The sequence below is a fragment of the Anomaloglossus baeobatrachus genome, chromosome 11 (assembly GCF_048569485.1).
Source record: "Anomaloglossus baeobatrachus isolate aAnoBae1 chromosome 11, aAnoBae1.hap1, whole genome shotgun sequence".
Lineage (NCBI taxonomy): Eukaryota > Metazoa > Chordata > Amphibia > Anura > Aromobatidae > Anomaloglossus > Anomaloglossus baeobatrachus.
The window spans coordinates 73,837,798-73,855,105 of record NC_134363.1 but is presented as its reverse complement, the minus strand read 5'-3'; the positions used below and the strand labels follow the sequence as shown (position 1 = coordinate 73,855,105).

The window sequence follows — 17,308 nt, the reverse complement described above, 5'->3', positions numbered from 1 at the left end:
ACATCCGGTTCTTGTCATCGGACACAATCTGGTGTGTGTCTGATGCAACAGATCCGTCGCAGATTGTGGTAACCCTTACGGTTGTGGTAACGTGTGCGGGCTGTGAGGTCAACTGAGTTCAGATCAGCCGACTTCAGCACACGCTGCAATGAAGGGTAACCCAAGCAGCTACTGGCTGCTAACCCCACTGCTTGGTGTTACCTTCACTGGCAATGGAAAATCCAAGGAAGCCCCCTTTTTTTTTTTTTATTTTTTGCACAAAAACTAAGAAAAAAATGACGTGGGCTTCGCCATATTTTTGTATTCTAGCCAGGCACAGCAGGCAGGTGCGGGCTGCCCCCAACCCCCAGCTGCCTATTTGTATCCGGCTGGGAACCAAAAATATAGGTAAGCCCCTTTTTTTAATTATTTCATGAATTTCATGAAATAATTAAAAAATAAACGACGTGGGCTTCGACCAATGTTTGTGTCCAGCCGGGGAGGTAGCCTAGGCAGCTGGGTATTGGAATCCGCAGCGCAGGATGGCCCAAGCTTTCTGGGCCCCCTGCTGCGAACTTCAGTCCACAGCTGCCCCAGTAAATGGCACTTTCATAGAAGCGTCATCTTCTGGCACTGTAACCAACTCTTTCAGTTGCCTTGGTGCCGGGTGGCATGCTGGGTAATAAGGGGTTAATACCAGATTTGTTTTACCAGCTGATATAAAGCCCAAGATTCTTAATGTCAGGCCAAGTTTGACCCGGCCATTAAGAATCTCCAATAAAGGGTTAAAAAAAAGATATCACATAGAGAAAAAATACTTTATTAGAAATAAATGCACAGACACACTTAGGGACTCCATCTTTATTACTTCCTCTCACCCTTCCACGATCCTAGTCTTCTGTCACTGATCTAGCTCTGCTGTATCAGAAAACACGGGGGAGGAACTACTTTCTGAGCATGATCAGTACAGAAAACTGGATCCTGCCGATCAGAAGCGGTGACTTTCAGTAGAGGAGGATCCGGCACTCATTGAACTACATTGCAGGTACTGCTGCAATATGAAGGATCCGGTGAGATGCAGTATTTTGACTGAGATCAAAAACGCAACAAGTAGTGTATTTGAAACCATATAAAATACCGCAAAACAACAGATCCAGTGTATGCCACACGCAACCGCATGTGACCACATATTGCCGCGATTCCATTGCAAATGTATTGAAATGACAACACATTTGTAAAGGATACAGTTTTGCAACAAAAAAACATTCATGCCGCATTTGAAAAACCGCTGATGTGAAAGCACCATAAAACTGATGCGACAGATCCGGTAAAAAAATGTATCCATTGTAGCAGTTTGTACCGAGAATCCAGCTGTGGCCATGGGTAACCTGAGTGACCTCACTGCTGACATCGCGACTCACTTCAGTTGCTTCGTGGAGCAAGCAGCGAGCAGCGGTGCTCTACGGCCGCTCCTGTCAGCTTCCGATGTAGCAGAGCTGAATGCGTCGTGGGACCTCGTGTGGATTACGTCGGACCTGGAGGGGTATTTGGGGATTTTAATAAAGTGAAGGAGGGGTTTTTTTTTTGTCTCTTATTTCAAATAAAGGATTTTCCGGTGTTTGTGTTTACTTTCACTAGAGTTTAGTGATGGGGGGTGTCTCATAGACACCTTCCATCACTAAGCTAGGACTTAGGCGGGCTTTGCACGCTGCGACATCGGTAACAATGTGTTACCGATGCTGCAGCGATAGTCCCGCCCCCGTCGCACGTGCAATATCTAGTGAAAGCTGCCGTAGCGATTATTATCGCTACGGCAGTTTCACACGCACATACCTGCCGTGCGACGTCCCTCTGGCCGGCGACCCGCCTCCTTCCTAAGGGGGCGGGTCGTGCGGCGTCACAGCGACGTCACACGGCAGGCGGCCAATTGAAGTGGAGGGGCGGAGATGAGCAGGATGTAAACATCCCGCCCACCTCCGTCCTTCTCATTGCAGCCGGCGGCAGGTAAGGTGAAGTTCCTCGCTCCTGCGGCTTCATACACAGCGATGTGTGCTGCCGCAGGAGCGAGGAACAACATCGCACCTGTAGCTGCACCGGCATTATGGAAATGTCGGAGGCTGCAGCGATGATACGATAACGACGCTTTTGCGCTCGTTCATCGTATCATCTAGGATTTACACACTACGACATCGCAAGTGACGCCGGATGTGCGTCACTTTCGATTTGACCCCACCGACATCGCACCTGCGATGTCGTAGTGTGCAAAGCCGCCCTTAGTGGCAGCTATGGGCTGCCATTAACTCCTTATTACCCCGATTGCCACCGCACCTGGGTAATTCGGGATGAGTCGGGTAGAGTCCCGGGACTGTTGCATCTAACGGATGCAGCATTTACGCGCGGCTGCTGGCTGATATTTTTAGGCTAGGGGGCTCCCCATAATGTGGGGCTACCCATCCTGAGAATACCAGCCCTCAGCCGTGTGGCTTTACCTTGGCTGGTATCAAAATTGGGGGGGACCGCACGCCGTTTTTTTAAATTATTTATTTTACTGCAAGATTTAGATCAAGCCACCGGCGGCTGTGATTGGTTGCAGTGAGACAGCTGTCACTTAGCGTGGGGGCTCGTCTAACTGCAACCAATCACAGGCGCCGGTGGGCGGGGGATGCAGTGAATATGAGATGGAATAATGAGCGGCCGGCATTTTCAAAGCAGGAGGAACCGCGGGAGCTTCGTGACAGCTGTGCAGCAGCACACTGCGCCGGTGATCGGTGAGTATGAGAGAGGGGGTGAGAGGGAGAGACCGACCGAGAGAGATCGACAGAGAGACCGAGAGACAGAGACAGAGAGATCGACAGAGAGAGAGATATATTTTCTAACCAGAAAGGAATTTACACATCCAAGCATGCTCAGTTAAAAGAAACGGATCCGTCGGTGGAATGCGTTTTTTGCTTTCATTTTACAAGATACCGCACGGCGCGGTGCGTTTTTTTTGCCAGTGTCAAAAAACGTTTCCTTGTGCGTCCTTTCCGGCAGCCGGACACAGGCATTTCGCCGGATCCGGCGCACGCCAGATGAATCGCGATGCCTTGCATCACAATCCGGCGCCAATACAAATCTATGACGAAAAGACCGCAACAGATGCCGGATCCGGTTTATCTGCAAATCGCCGGATTGTGCCTGATGGCAAAAACTGGATGTGTGAAAGCACCCCAAGGAGCCGTGGCTGCAGGTCATTTTAATACACCTGGCGGGGGGACCCTGCAGGGTGTCGGAGACAGCTTAGTTTGAAAACAAGACTTCAGGTTATGTAAAAAAAAGCTGAAACAGCACTCACTGATATTTGCTGTGAAACACTCTGGTGTTTATTTCAAATCAGAGGATACATGCTGCGGTGTTACAGGGAGGGAAGGGAAATGGTCAGCACACAAAGACAATGGCCGTTTCGCCCCTAGGGGTGGGGCTTCAACGGGTCTTTGGTAACACCAGAGTGTTTCACAGCAAATATCGGTGAGTGCTGTTTCAGCTTTTTTTCACTTAACCTGAAGTTTTGTCTGATGATCCTTATGAATAAGCACCCCGTAGCTGTATATTGAGATGGTCCTCTCTGGAAGTCTCTAAAATATTGACAGCGCAAAGAAAAAGTGTTAATTACGATCAGTGGTGTTTTGTTTAAAGATGGAAAATCCGCTTGTTGGAGCAGTGCCCTGCTTTTTCCTTCTATGAATTACTACTAGTTTGAAAACAAGGTCGGGGTCTACCAGGGGTTTCCCCGCTACCCCGGCAAGCCAGACCGACGCTGGAGGTACATATACGGTAGCTCCTAGTTCAAAAACAATATAATGAGTTAAGTATTGTGATCATATGTGAACAGTTAAAAAGGAAAAATAATAAAATAGCAAAATAAAACAATCAGTTTTGCCAAAAATATTATTTGTTTTGAAAGTCCAATAGTCTTACATAGATGAAGGAGGAGAACCCAGGACTGTGGCTCTGAAATCGCTATACAGAATATGGGAATATGGGAGAGATGCATTGCTAGCATGTCGAGTAAGGAGACTTAATCGCGATGCAGTGCTCTGGGAAATTAAATATGGTCTCTGAGGAAGCAATTTGCATATATAGATAACTAGGAATTGATAAACATTCAACCGGATCCCTTCTGGGGAAAAAAAATAAATTTGAGGCATAAAGGCAACAGTGTACAAACAGCCTATATGTGATCAGCAGCAAACGGACTACAGGCTTTTAGCAAAATTAATACATTAATCACTTGCCTACCTTTGGAGGAAGGGCAAAGCAGGTTGTGCCTACCTGCCGGGCTGGTTTGTCATGTTTTGGTTGTAGAATATAATTAGAATATTTTCCACAATACTGCGTGCCAGTGTAATTAGCCTGCAGCCTCTAGCACATTGCATTTCCAAAATAATTTGTGGTCCTTACAGTGATATTTGATTTATGGAAAATGATTAATTCTGTTATTTACCATATCTGAATCAACTCAATATTGAAATTGCAACAGCAAGAACGAAAAAGTCGGGCAGTTACAGAAATCACAGCATGATAGACATGTCAATGATGGGGAAGAGGGGACAATTATAAAAACATCTCAGATTTATTCATTATAGCATATGAGCACCAGACTCGCGACAACTCAGGGACAAAGCTTCAGCATAGGCCGCAATCTTAGGGGGTGCAAGCGCATAATCCTCCCAGGTCTAGCAAACCCAGAAGCCTCGGCCTAGCAACCAAAGCCTGGAGAGTCACCACTGCCAACTCTGGTCCTCATCAGATTTTCGAATTGGATGGGTGGTGTTGAGAAGGCAGAGGTGAGAAGAGGGGTGTTTTATTTTCTTCTTTAATATGAGCACCAGACTCATGAAAACGCGGGGACTTCTTCGGCATAGGCTGCAATCTTAGAGAGTGCAAGCGCATAACTTTCCCAGGTTTAGCAAACCCAGAAGCCTCAGCCTAGTAACCGGGACCTGGAGATCACCACTGACAACTTTGGACTTCATCAAATCTTCGGATTGGATAGGTGCTGGTGAGGAGGCAGAGGTCAGAAGTTTTTTATTTTTTTTCTTCTTTTAAAGCACTGCTGGAGTCACCTGCCCTTCCGGTGGCTTCATCTTCTATTGCTGCTGCTCCTTTCGGACTATGCAGATTTGTGCCTGCTGGCAGCTCCAGAATTTTATAGAGGGAGCCAGAGGTCACAAATAAATAGAAGTTTGAGAGCCTCGTTCTGGCTCTCAGACTTGTATTGAGAGCTTGGGATATAACTTCTGACACAATATGGCAACGCAGGACTGGAGCCATGCTTAAAGGGAACCTGTCACCACTTTTTCGGCCTATAAGCTGTGGCCATCACCACCGGGCTCTTATATACAGCATTCTAACATGCTGTACATAAGTTCCCAGGCCGGGGGCATAACAAAAAAAACACTTTATAATACTTACCTAAGGGTCGCGCGGTGGGCCTAATGGGCGTCTCCGTTGTCCGGCGCTGGCGTCGCCTCTTTTCGTCATCTTTGTTCTCCTTCTCTAGCCGTGGTGCATGACGGGTTCGACGTCATACCCACTCGCCGGTATTCAGGTCCTGAGCAGGCGCAATTTGATCTGCCCTGAGCAGACGCCCATTAGGCCCACCGCGCGACCGTTAGGTAAGTATTATAAAGTGTTTTTATGTTATATCCCCGGCCTGGGCTCTTATATACAGCATGTTAGAATGCTGTATATAAGAGCCTGGTGGTGGTGGTGGCCGCAGCTTATACGCCAAAAAAGTGGTGACAGGTTCCCTTTAAAAAGCCAGAGGCAGAGTATAATACCAGGGGGCAGGAGACTTGGATTTGTAGTGAGTAGTTTTTTTCCATTTGTTTTGATTTTGTTGTAAGAGTTTATGTAATACAAGGACTATGTAAATATCTACATTTAATAAATCAATTGATAGAAATAGCTTTGCCCTATCTGTATCCATTAATCTAGGAAAACTCTTCATTGACAAGGTTTTCAAAATTAAGAGCACACACTGCAGACTAGAAATGTATTCGAGACCAAGCATTACATAAAGAGAAGTGCTGCCAGCCATGGATGAGGAAGTAGAGCAGCAATTGGCTGTGAAAGGCTCGTGATTGTGTGTAATGCTGCTGAAACGAAACTCGAGAGAGAAAGGAAAGGGATCAGAGAGAAACCAAGCGGGTCTGACCGGTGAAGAAGCTCTGACCGATGAAGAAGCTCTGTCCTTGTCTGGAGGGTACATTATGTGTAGCATCCAAGATGTAAGTAACCTTACCATTTCTTACCATATTCACCTGCACTGTGGGAAGGGGTTAATGATAACCAATGTGCCTTGTTGCCTTAGCCTTTGTCTAAGACTCTGCTTCGAATGGAGACACTCGCAATTCATTATTGTTTTTATTCCTTTTATTCAAAGTAAAAAAAATTTGGATTTTAGATTATTTTTGCTTCAAATTTATATTGGCTTTTCTACGATTTTATTTTTCCTTACTCTAGTTTGCATATTTTTTACATTTATTCTAACATATGGACATAGCTTTCACTATTCCAGATTTTTTTAGCAATTCATAAATTGCAACTTTTCAAAGAATTTTTTTTTCCTTTTTGTACGCAATGGCACCGTAATTCACTAGTGCAGTACAAAGTCTGGCTCGTTGTTGTTTAATGACTACTTTGTGACGTTTTAAGGCTATGTTCCTATTAGTTTGGTGATTTTTTTTTTTTTTGGCCACTGATTATTTTTGCTGCGTCAAGAACGCACAGTTACAGCAAAGATTATGGGATTTATAGAAATCTCCTGCCCACTGTGCTTCTTTTACTCAGTGTAAAGTGACCTGTGGTGCAGGTTTAAAATCGGCAATATCATTCGTACGTCAAGTTTTCTGCGTAGATTTCCCCATACACTTGCATTACATGCAGAAAAAAAAATCCTTGCATTTCCATAAAGCCTCTTTCACATCAGTTTTTTGCTATCAGGCACAATCTGGTTTTTGCCTGATGCGACGGATCCGTTGCAGGTTGTGGCAAAACTGATGCGACGGATGCGGTAAAAAAAATGCATCCGTCTCATTTTTTTCCTTTCAGCCCAAAGGTTATTTGCTATAGAGAGAGAGAACTTTTTTGTGACTAGAAGTAAATTTACACAACGTCTGGGCATGCCCAGAAACAAAAAAACTGATCCGTCATCTGATTCCGTCATTTGACGGATGACGACTGATCTGGCGCCCATAGGCTTCCATTGTAAAAAAAAAAAAAAAGACAGACTGTGCCAAATCCGTCTCCTTCCGTTTTTTTTCGCTGGTCCCAAAAAAACGTTCCTTTGGACGTTGCTTCCGGCGCCCGCACAGACAATTTTTGCCAGATCCGTCGTACAACGGATGAAATGTGAGGCCATGCGTCACAATCCAGCGCTAATAAAAGTCTAAGAAAAAAAAATGGATCAGGCGCCAGACCCGTTTTTTTTCCCAATTCGCCGGATTGTGCTTGATGGCAAAAAACTGATGTGTGAAACAGGCCTAAAAGAAATGCAGCAAAAATGCATGTAATCCAGGAATGAAGTTTTGTCAAAACCAAATACTAGGAAATATCAAAAACTGTTGAGTGCAATATCATCTCCCTTGTAGGTTGGAAGCCCTTGTGATCAGCTAGGCTCTCCTCTTCTCCACGTGTAGTCTCCAAGCAATTATAGGCTCCCTAGTATTAATGTTTGCATAAAAGTTCTTAACAGCAAATCCAGTTTGTTTTTTGAAAACTCAATGAAGTTGGGGAATTTGAATTTCAACACACACACACACACACACACACACGCGCACACACGCACACACACACACACACACACACACACACACACAGTGACATACACACCCACACAGAAAGACATACACACAGAGAGACACACCCACACAGAGACATACACACACACACACACACACCCACACAGAGAGACACACCCACACAGAGACATACACACACACACACACACACACACACACACACACACACACACACAGTGATTCTATGTTTGACGTTAGTGACTATGGGAACTGAACCGTTCTGTATTTGTTCTCTTTTCTCATAGACCATAGAGCAGTTGAACAATGCTAATCAGCTTACCATGTAAACATTACAGCATCCTACATTTGGCCGCCTGTGTCACCTTCCCCCAACTGGGTTCCCAAACTGTGAGAACATTGTGCCTATTTAAAGGGAACCTGTCACCAGATTTGATGATTATAAGCTGCGGCCACCACCAGTGGGCTCTTATATACAGCATTCTAACATACTGTATATAAGAGCCCAGGCCGCTGTATAGAGCGTAGAAATGACTTTATAATACCCACTGTGAGGTAGCGTCGTCGGCTGCGCTGCAGAAGACACGGGATCCAGGCACCAAGGTTCACAGCACACGGTTTATTATCCAAAGAACAAGTCCACAATAGTACATATGTGCCTTCCCAGCAGAGAACTCAGGGAGATGTGATCACTCCCTCACACCCGGCACACCTGCCCTCGTTCCTGTTTCCTTTTAACCCTTCCTGAAGCCTGTAGGGAAACAGCATTAACCCCGGAGTGGAGTTGCTTTCTATCATGGAGTGAGCACAACCGGGGCGAGACATACCGGCCGTCATAGATAACCCCGGTCACAGTCTCACATACCCCCCCCCCTCAGTTCAAGCGTGCGGGGTTGAACTCCTGCCATCAAACACGGGCCGCGGGACAAGGCATCGGCGTTGCCCTGCAACCTACCGGCCCGGTGTTCAACCGTAAACCGGAAGTTCTGCAGAGAAAGGAACCACCGGGTAACCCGGGCATTCCGTTCCTTGGCGGACCTCATCCAGACCAATGGAGAGTGATCCGTCACCAAGCGAAACTGCCGTCCCAGCAGGTAATAGCGTAGGGACTCCAAGGCCCACTTGATCGCCAGGCACTCCTTCTCCACTACGCTATAATTCCGCTCGGGAGGGGTGAGCTTCCTACTCAAGAAGGTGACGGGGTGTTCCTCCCCCTGAACCACCTGAGACAGCACTGCCCCCAGGCCGACCTCCGAGGCGTCAGTCTGTACTATGAACTCCTTCCGGAAATCAGGGTTGACCAGAACGGGCTGTCTGCACAGGACCTCCTTCAGGGCCCGGAAGGAGTCCTCGGCCTGCGGAGTCCAGCGCACCATGACGGACTTCTTGCCTTTGAGAAGGTCCGTCAAGGGGGCTGATAGTCCCGCAAAATCTTTTACAAACCTCCTGTAGTACCCCACGATACCCAGGAAGGCCCTAACCTGCTTCGTGGTCAGGGGTCTAGGCCACTTCTGGATCGCCTCAACCTTGTTAATTTGGGGCTTAATCACTCCTTGGCCTATCACGTAGCCCAAGTAGCGGGCTTCCGTGAGTCCCAATGCACATTTCTTGGGATTGGCTGTCAATCCGGCTGTTCGAAGCGCGTCCACCACCGCTTGTACCTGTTCCAAGTGGGTCTGCCAATCGGAGCTGTAAATATGATGTCATCCAGGTACGCTGATGCATACGCCTGGTGGGGTTCCAGCACTAAGTCCATCAACCTCTGGAACGTGGCCGGAGCGCCATGTAACCCAAAAGGCAAGACAACATAGTGGAAGAGACCCTCCGGCGTAACAAAAGCGGTTTTCTCCTTGGCGGACTCCGTCAGTGGCACCTGCCAGTACCCCTTGGTCAGGTCGAGCGTGGTAAAATATCGCGCCTGTCCCAGCCTATCAATCAGCTCATCCACCCGGGGCATGGGGTAGAGATCGAACTTGGATATTTCGTTCAATCTCCTAAAGTCATTGCAGAACCTTAAGGAGCCATCGGGTTTTGGTATTAGGACAATCGGACTAGCCCATTCACTCCGGGATTTTTCGATGACCCCCAGGCGTAACATTGTCTTTACTTCCTCCGATATGGCTTGTCGTCGAGCCTCCGGTACCCGGTATGACTTCAGGCGTACCTTCAGGTGGGGCTCGGTGACAATATCATGTCGTATCAGACTGGTCCTACCGGGCAGCTCAGAGAAGACATCGGGGTTCTGCTGAACCAACCGTCTGGCCTCTCGCCTCTGTTGCTTGGTGAGGGCTTCTCCAATCCTTACTTCCGGTTCGTCCTCTCCGGAGGTCGCTGGAGCCGGATGTGAACGACCCGAAGAGGAGGGAGGTGGGGAAAAAACAGCCATCAGGCTTTCCCGTTCCTGCCAAGGTTTTAATAAGTTGACATGGTATATTTGTTCAGGTTTCCGCCTACCGGGCTGCAATACTTTATAGTTAACCACCCCGACTCTTTCCTTTATCTCGTAGGGGCCATGCCACTGAGCCAGGAATTTACTCTCCGCCGTGGGGATCAATACCAACACCCGATCCCCGGGATTAAAGGTCCGCACGGTGGCTTGTCTATTGTAGCGGCCGCTTTGCGCGGCCTGAGCCTCCTGTAAATGCTCCTTCACAATTGGCATGACCGCGCTTATGCGGTTCTGCATACCCAAAATGTGTTCAATCACACTTTTATGGGGGGTGGGCTCCTGCTCCCAGGTTTCTTTTGCCAGGTCCAACAATCCCCGGGGATGTCGCCCGTATAACAATTCAAAAGGCGAAAACCCCGTGGATGCCTGTGGCACCTCTCGTATGGCAAACATCAAATAGGGAAGCATCATATCCCAGTCTTTCCCGTCTTTTGAAATCACCCTTCTTAGCATGGTTTTCAGGGTTTTATTGAATCGTTCCACTAAACCATCCGTCTGAGGATGATACACAGACGTACGCAACTGCTTGATCTGGAGTAGCCGGCATAGTTCTTTGGTCACTTTAGACATGAATGGAGTCCCCTGATCCGTAAGGATCTCCTTGGGCAACCCCACCCGGCAGAACACAGCAAACAACTCCCGAGCTATAAGCTTTGCTGCAGTATGTCTGAGGGGTATCGCCTCTGGATACCGGGTGGCATAGTCAACGATCACTAGGATATGCTGGTGCCCTCGAGCAGACTTTACGAGGGGCCCCACCAGATCCATCCCTATCCGTTCAAAAGGGACTTCTATAATGGGTAACGGTACCAACGGACTGCGAAAGTGGGTCAGGGGTGCGGTAAGCTGACACTCCGGGCAGGTTTCGCAGAACCGTTTTACCTCCCCAAAGACCCCGGGCCAATAGAACCTTTGCAATATTCGCTCCTGCGTTTTCTTGACCCCTAGGTGACCACTCATCAGGTGTTTATGAGCCAAGTCGAGGACCCGCCGGCGATACGGCTGGGGCACCACCAACTGCTCTACCCCTACGCCCCGTATTTCATCTACCCGGTAGAGTAAATCCTGCTTAAGAGCGAAATGGGGGTATCTTACCTGGGCACCAGGCAGCTGTGCCACCCCGTCAACTACTGTCACCCGACTCCGGGCATGTATTAATGTAGGGTCCTGGAGTTGGGCTGTCCCAAACGTATCCGGGGACGCCTCCAACTCCGGGATGGGCTCGACCGTCTCAGCCTCTCCTGCCAATACCTCTAGGGGCGACCTATCAGGTTCACATCCTGTCCCTATCATGGGGACCCCTACGGCAGGCGTCCCGGATTCAGGATTGTAGGGCTCAGGTCCCGGACTGACCAATAACTGAGGGGACTTAGGAGGTCCCTTCCATAAAGTCCAAAAATAGGGCAGATCCCTTCCTAGGATCACATCATAGGGAAGAGTATTAATAAGTCCCACCTCATGTTGCACCTGACCGCAAGGTGCTGTGATGGTGACTATCCCCGTGGGATAGTCTCGGCGGTCCCCATGTATGCAAACCACCCCCACGGTACGTCCTGTGGCCTTTACTTTAGCCCTTAGGGTTGATCGCACAAGGGTCACTAAGCTTCCGGAATCCAACAAGCCTGTAACCGGACATCCATTCACCTGTATTTGGCACAAGTGGGGCTCAGTCTCTGGGTAGACCAGGTCAGCGGTACACACCACCTGAGCATACATTGAACCCCGTCGGGTAACCGCACAATCCATGGGCTCCGTGGTGAGGGGACACTGGGCTTCCATATGTCCCACCCACTGGCACCGCCAACATCTAATAGGGAAGGACACCCCCTTGACGAGTTGTCGTTTAGGGTACATAGTTTTCCGGACCTCAGGGACGGAGGGTGCGGCCTCAGACGGGACGGTAGCGGACTCCCGCACCGGTGTCAGCGGTGGGTCCTTGGCCCTAGGCTTGGAGGGGCCGGACCGACGGGCGGTACGCAAAGTCTCAGTGTCCCGTATCAAGTCCTGCGTAGCCACATGCCGCTCTACCAGGCATACTAATTGGTCCAGGGTACTTGGGTCGCCCTGTCCAACCCACCGTTGAATGGTGACGGGTAAAGTGCATACAAAACGGTCAACAACTACCCTTTCTACCATTTGCGCCGGGCTCAGAGTGTCAGGCTGCAACCACTTTTTTACGAGATGCAACAAGTCATAGGCCTGGGAGCGTACAGGTTTGGTTTCCTCAAAGAACCACTGATTTACCCGCTGAGCCCGTACATAGGTATTCACCCCCAACCGAGCCAGTATTTCGGCTTTCAGGGTCACATAGTCAATGGCGTCCTCGGTACAGAGGTCCAGGTACACTTTTTGGGGTTCCCCCGTCAGATAGGGCGACAATACCTCAGCCCACTGCGGGGTCGGCAGCTTTTCCCGCTCGGCCACCCGCTCAAACACCACCAGGAACGCTTCCACATCATCACCCGGGGTCATCTTTTGCAACGCTTGTCTCACCGCTTTCCGGACGCTGCCGTCGTCACCCGGTCCCTGGGTTGTTGCTGCCGGTCCGGTACGGATCGACTTGGCCAGGAGAACCATCTGTTCTTGGTGCCTTTTTTCCTGCAATTGCAAGGCTTGCTGCTGACGTGCATTGGCCTGATCCATCTGTTCTTGGAATTTTTTTTTCAGCACTTGCAAGGATTGGAGCAAGTGTGCATTGGTCTGTTGCTGCTGTGCATTAGCCTGTTGCTGCTGTGCATTAGCCTGTTGCTGCTGTGCATTAGCCTGAGCCAAATGCTTTAGTATGTCCTCCATGGCGTCGCCGGGTTTGGGCTGTAGTATAGCCGCTCGAATCCAGGACATGCGCAGCTGGCTCACCAGGGATGAATGCTACACCTCACCGGCTGTCATGCCCGCCGATTCTCCACCATATGTGAGGTAGCGTCGTCGGCTGCGCTGCAGAAGACACGGGATCCAGGCACCAAGGTTCACAGCACACGGTTTATTATCCAAAGAACAAGTCCACAATAGTACATATGTGCCTTCCCAGCAGAGAACTCAGGGAGATGTGATCACTCCCTCACACCCGGCACACCTGCCCTCGTTCCTGTTTCCTTTTAACCCTTCCTGAAGCCTGTAGGGAAACAGCATTAACCCCGGAGTGGAGTTCCTTTCTATCATGGAGTGAGCACAACCGGGGCGAGACATACCGGCCGTCATAGATAACCCCGGTCACAGTCTCACACCACATAAACGGTCAGTACAGTGCAGATGGGTCAGATGGGTGTCTCTGTTGTCCGGGTGCGGGGCCTCCTCTTTCGGCTATCTTTGTCACCCTTCTTCTGAAGCCTGAGTGCATGACGCGTCCTACGTCATGCGCACAGGCCGGCATTGAGATCCCGCTCATGCGCACTACAATACTTTGATCTGCCTTGCTCAGGGAAGATCAAAATGCGCCTGCGCAGGACCTCAATGCTGGCCTGTGTGCATGACGTAGGACGCGTCATGCACTCAGGCTTCAGAAGAAGGAAGACAAAGATGGTCGAATGAGGAGGCACCGTACCCGGAGAACGGAGACACCCATCTGCACCACACTGACCGTTTAGGTATTATAAATGGTCGGTGTGGTGCAGATGGGTGTCTGTTAATCCCTTTAAAAAGGGTTTTCTTGTTGGGCCAACCCTCGTAAAGGCAGATCTGTCACAAAGATTATGCTGCCCAATCTGTGACAAACCCCCTTTCCTTATGTATAGAGAAAAGCAGAACAGAACTCCAATGTCTTATACATTTGCCTCAAATCATAGATTTATTGAAATGTTCCAAACTCAAAAAATACCATCACATTTGGGATCAAAAGGCCCTTTATCAGGTTAGGTGTCAAGAAGTCATGAGGATCCTGCTGAGAAGGTGCTACACATGTGGTCAAAAATTTTGGTACTCCTTGTTTAATGAAAGAAAAACCCACAATGGTCACAGAAATAACTTTGAATCTGACAAAGTGATAATAAATAAAAAATCTATGACAATGAACAAATGAAAGTCAGACATTGCTTTTCAACCATGCTTCCACAGAATTTAAAAAAAAAAAACTTATGAAACAGGCCTGGACAGAAATGATGGTACCCCTGAAAATAATGTGACAAAAGGGATATGTTAACTAGTTAGCATCACAGGTGTCTACAATCTTGTAATCAGTCAGTGGGCCTGTGTATAGGGCTACAGATACTCACTGTGCTGTTTGGTGACATGGTGTGTACCACACTCAACATGGACTAGAGGAAGCGAAGGAAAGAGTTGTTTCAGGAGATTAGAAAGAAAATTATAGACAAGCATGTTAAAGGTAAAGGTTATAAGACCATCTTCAAGCAGCTTGATGTTCCTGTGACTACAGTTGCACATATTATTCACAAATTTAAGATCCATGGGACTGTAGCCAACCTCCCTGGACGTGGCCGCAGGAGGAAAATTGATGACAAATCAAAGATATAGATAATACAAATGGTGACAAAAGAGCCCAGAAAAACATCTTAAGAGACTAAAGGTAAACTTCAAGCTTAGGAACATCAGTGTTAGATTGCACCATCCATCGTTGTTTGAGACAAAGTGGACTTCATGGGAGGTCCAAGGACCAAGGAGGCCACCATTGTTGAAAAAAAAATAAATCATAAAAAAGCCAGACTGGAATTTGCCAAACTACATGTTGACAAGACACAAAGCCTCTGGGAGAATGTCCTATGGACAGATGAAATGAATATAATCAATGGCACTTCCTTAGGATGGCAGATAATGTGCTCTATAGGTTCCAAGGCCAAGATGCTTAATATTAACACTAGGCACTCCCGAATTGATGCTGTGATTCTTTTAGAGATTAAATGTGCATAAGAACGGTGGATACCGCGCTACTCACAGGCACCCTCAAGTCTTCTAATGTGCAACTGATGTAGCTCTACTGGAGACCGAAAACATTCTTATGCACATTTAATCTCTAATAAAGAATCACAGCATCAATTCGGGAGTGCCTTGTGTCAATATTAAGCACTATGGACAGATGAGACAAAAAAATGGAATTTTTTGGCAAGAGACATCAGCTCTATGTTCACAGACAGAAAAATGAAGCATATCAAGAAAAGAACACTCTTCCTACTGTGAAACATGGAGGAGGCTCTGTTATGTTCTGTGGCTGCTTTGCTGCATCTGGCACAGGGTGTCTTGAATCTGTGTAATGTACAATGAAATCTGAAAACTATCAAGGGATTCTAGAGAGCAATGTGCTGCTCAGTGTCAGAAAGCTTGGTGTCAGTCGCAGGTCATAGGTCTTGCAACAGGATAATGACCCAAAACACACAGCTAAAATACCCCAAAATGGCTAAGAGGAAAACATTGGACTATTCTGAAGCGGTCTTCTTAGAGTCCTGACCTAAATCCTATTAAGCATCTTTGGAAAGAGCTGAAACATGACATCTGGAAAAGGCAATCTTCAAACACAAGACAACTGGCGCAGTTGGCTCTTGAGGAGTGGCCAAAATACCTGTAGAGAGGTGCAGACGTCTCATTGACAGTTACAGGAATCATTTGATTGTAGTTATTGCCTCAAAAGGTTGTGCAACAAAATATTAAATTGAGGAGGAAACCATCATTTCTGTCCGGGCTTATTTCATGAGTTGTTTTTTTTTTTTTCTTTAAAATTCTGTAGAAGCATGGTTGAAAAGCAATGTCTGACTTTCATTTGTTCATTTTCATAGATTTTTCTTTTTGTTTATTATTACTTTTGTCAGATTCAAGTTTATTTCTGTGACCATTGTGTGTTTTTCTTTAATTAAACAAGGGGTACCAACAATTTTGACCACGTGTGTAAATGGTGGAGTTTACTGGTGGTAAGTAGGAGCGCCAGTGAGCTGCGGTGAAGCCCCAATTCAGTGACTGGGTCTTACTTGTGTCTGGTTTAGATACCTGGAAACAAAGTTCAGGTGTTTCACTTTAAAATGTCCCATCTTTCGTTCTCTTCTTAAGGCCTCTTTCACAAGTACGTGCCTCCAGTATGTGTTTGGCAGGTTTCTCACGTACCGGAGACACGTACACACGTAGACCTATGTATTCCTAATGTTTTGGACACACGTAAGTATTTTCGGACGGAACGTGTGTCCGTTCCGTACTTACGTGTGTCCGTGTGTTTCTCACTCCGACATGTCCTTTTTTCTCCCGCATCACGGGTGTCACACGGAACGCAAACCTGTCACATGTAACACACACGGACCACACGGATGTGTTGCGTGTGACACGCACCAGAGAAAAGACATGTGTCTGCGAGATAAAAAAACAAAACATTACTCACCTTCTCCAGACCTCCTGTCTCTGCCGCTGCTGTCACTTGCTACCGACCGCCGCTCCTTATGCTCATTGAATATTCACTTCACTGTGGCCAGAAGCAGCAGCAGCGGGGAGGCGGCAGGACCAGAGAACGAAGATCAGCACCACGGACAGCGACGCCAGGGACAGGTGAGCAGAAAGTTCCTGTTCTCCGTGTGCTATCACAGAGAACACACGTAGGCCATGCACATAGCACACCGAGGGCAATACGCACCTTTGACACGTCCGTTAAAAATGTGCGTGTTTTTCAGGGACGTGTGAAAGAGGCCTAAGAGCTGATGGGAGAACCTAATACAGCCGGTCCCTTCAAAATTGGAAAGCGAAGAGGGGGACAGGTGTTAGCCAACATTACGTAGGGGCCAAAAGGCTACAGACGATAAATGCCTATATGGTGCATAGAGGTAGATCTGATACTCCATCCCAATGAAAATTTCAGTTTTTAAATGTATTTTTGGGTGTAGCGGGAGAGGCAACTGAGCTGAAAAGCTAAAAGTTCAGATAATAGTTAATACCAATAAGCCTTTCCCTTTGATCATACTAGTAAAGAGACTTGAAAGCTGATTAATGTGGTTGAGCCAATGATTCAGATTTAGCTGCCTCTGAGACTGGAGGAACATTTTAGTCATTCTCTCTCTGACTATGAATCTATTTTTGTGAATGCGATGTCATTATTTTGTTAGTCAAAAAATGAAAATCACAAGCGCATATGTAACCGTGGGCATTGAGGGCAGCT

General features: G+C 47.6%; 1 protein-coding gene across 2 annotated transcripts in view; it reads left to right on the top strand.

The window, feature by feature from the left end:
* LOC142256055 (uncharacterized) overlaps positions 1–17,308 on the top strand; it is a 59,302-nt gene that overhangs the window by 13,376 nt on the left and 28,618 nt on the right. Inside the window, exon 2 of one of the 2 annotated variants that reach the window (XM_075327556.1) lies at positions 5,959–6,251. The exons of the other annotated variant lie outside the window; for it this stretch is intronic. The gene's annotated coding sequence lies outside the window, so the exon portion shown is untranslated. The remainder of the gene's footprint in view (positions 1–5,958; positions 6,252–17,308) is intronic. 2 annotated transcript variants of the gene reach the window in all.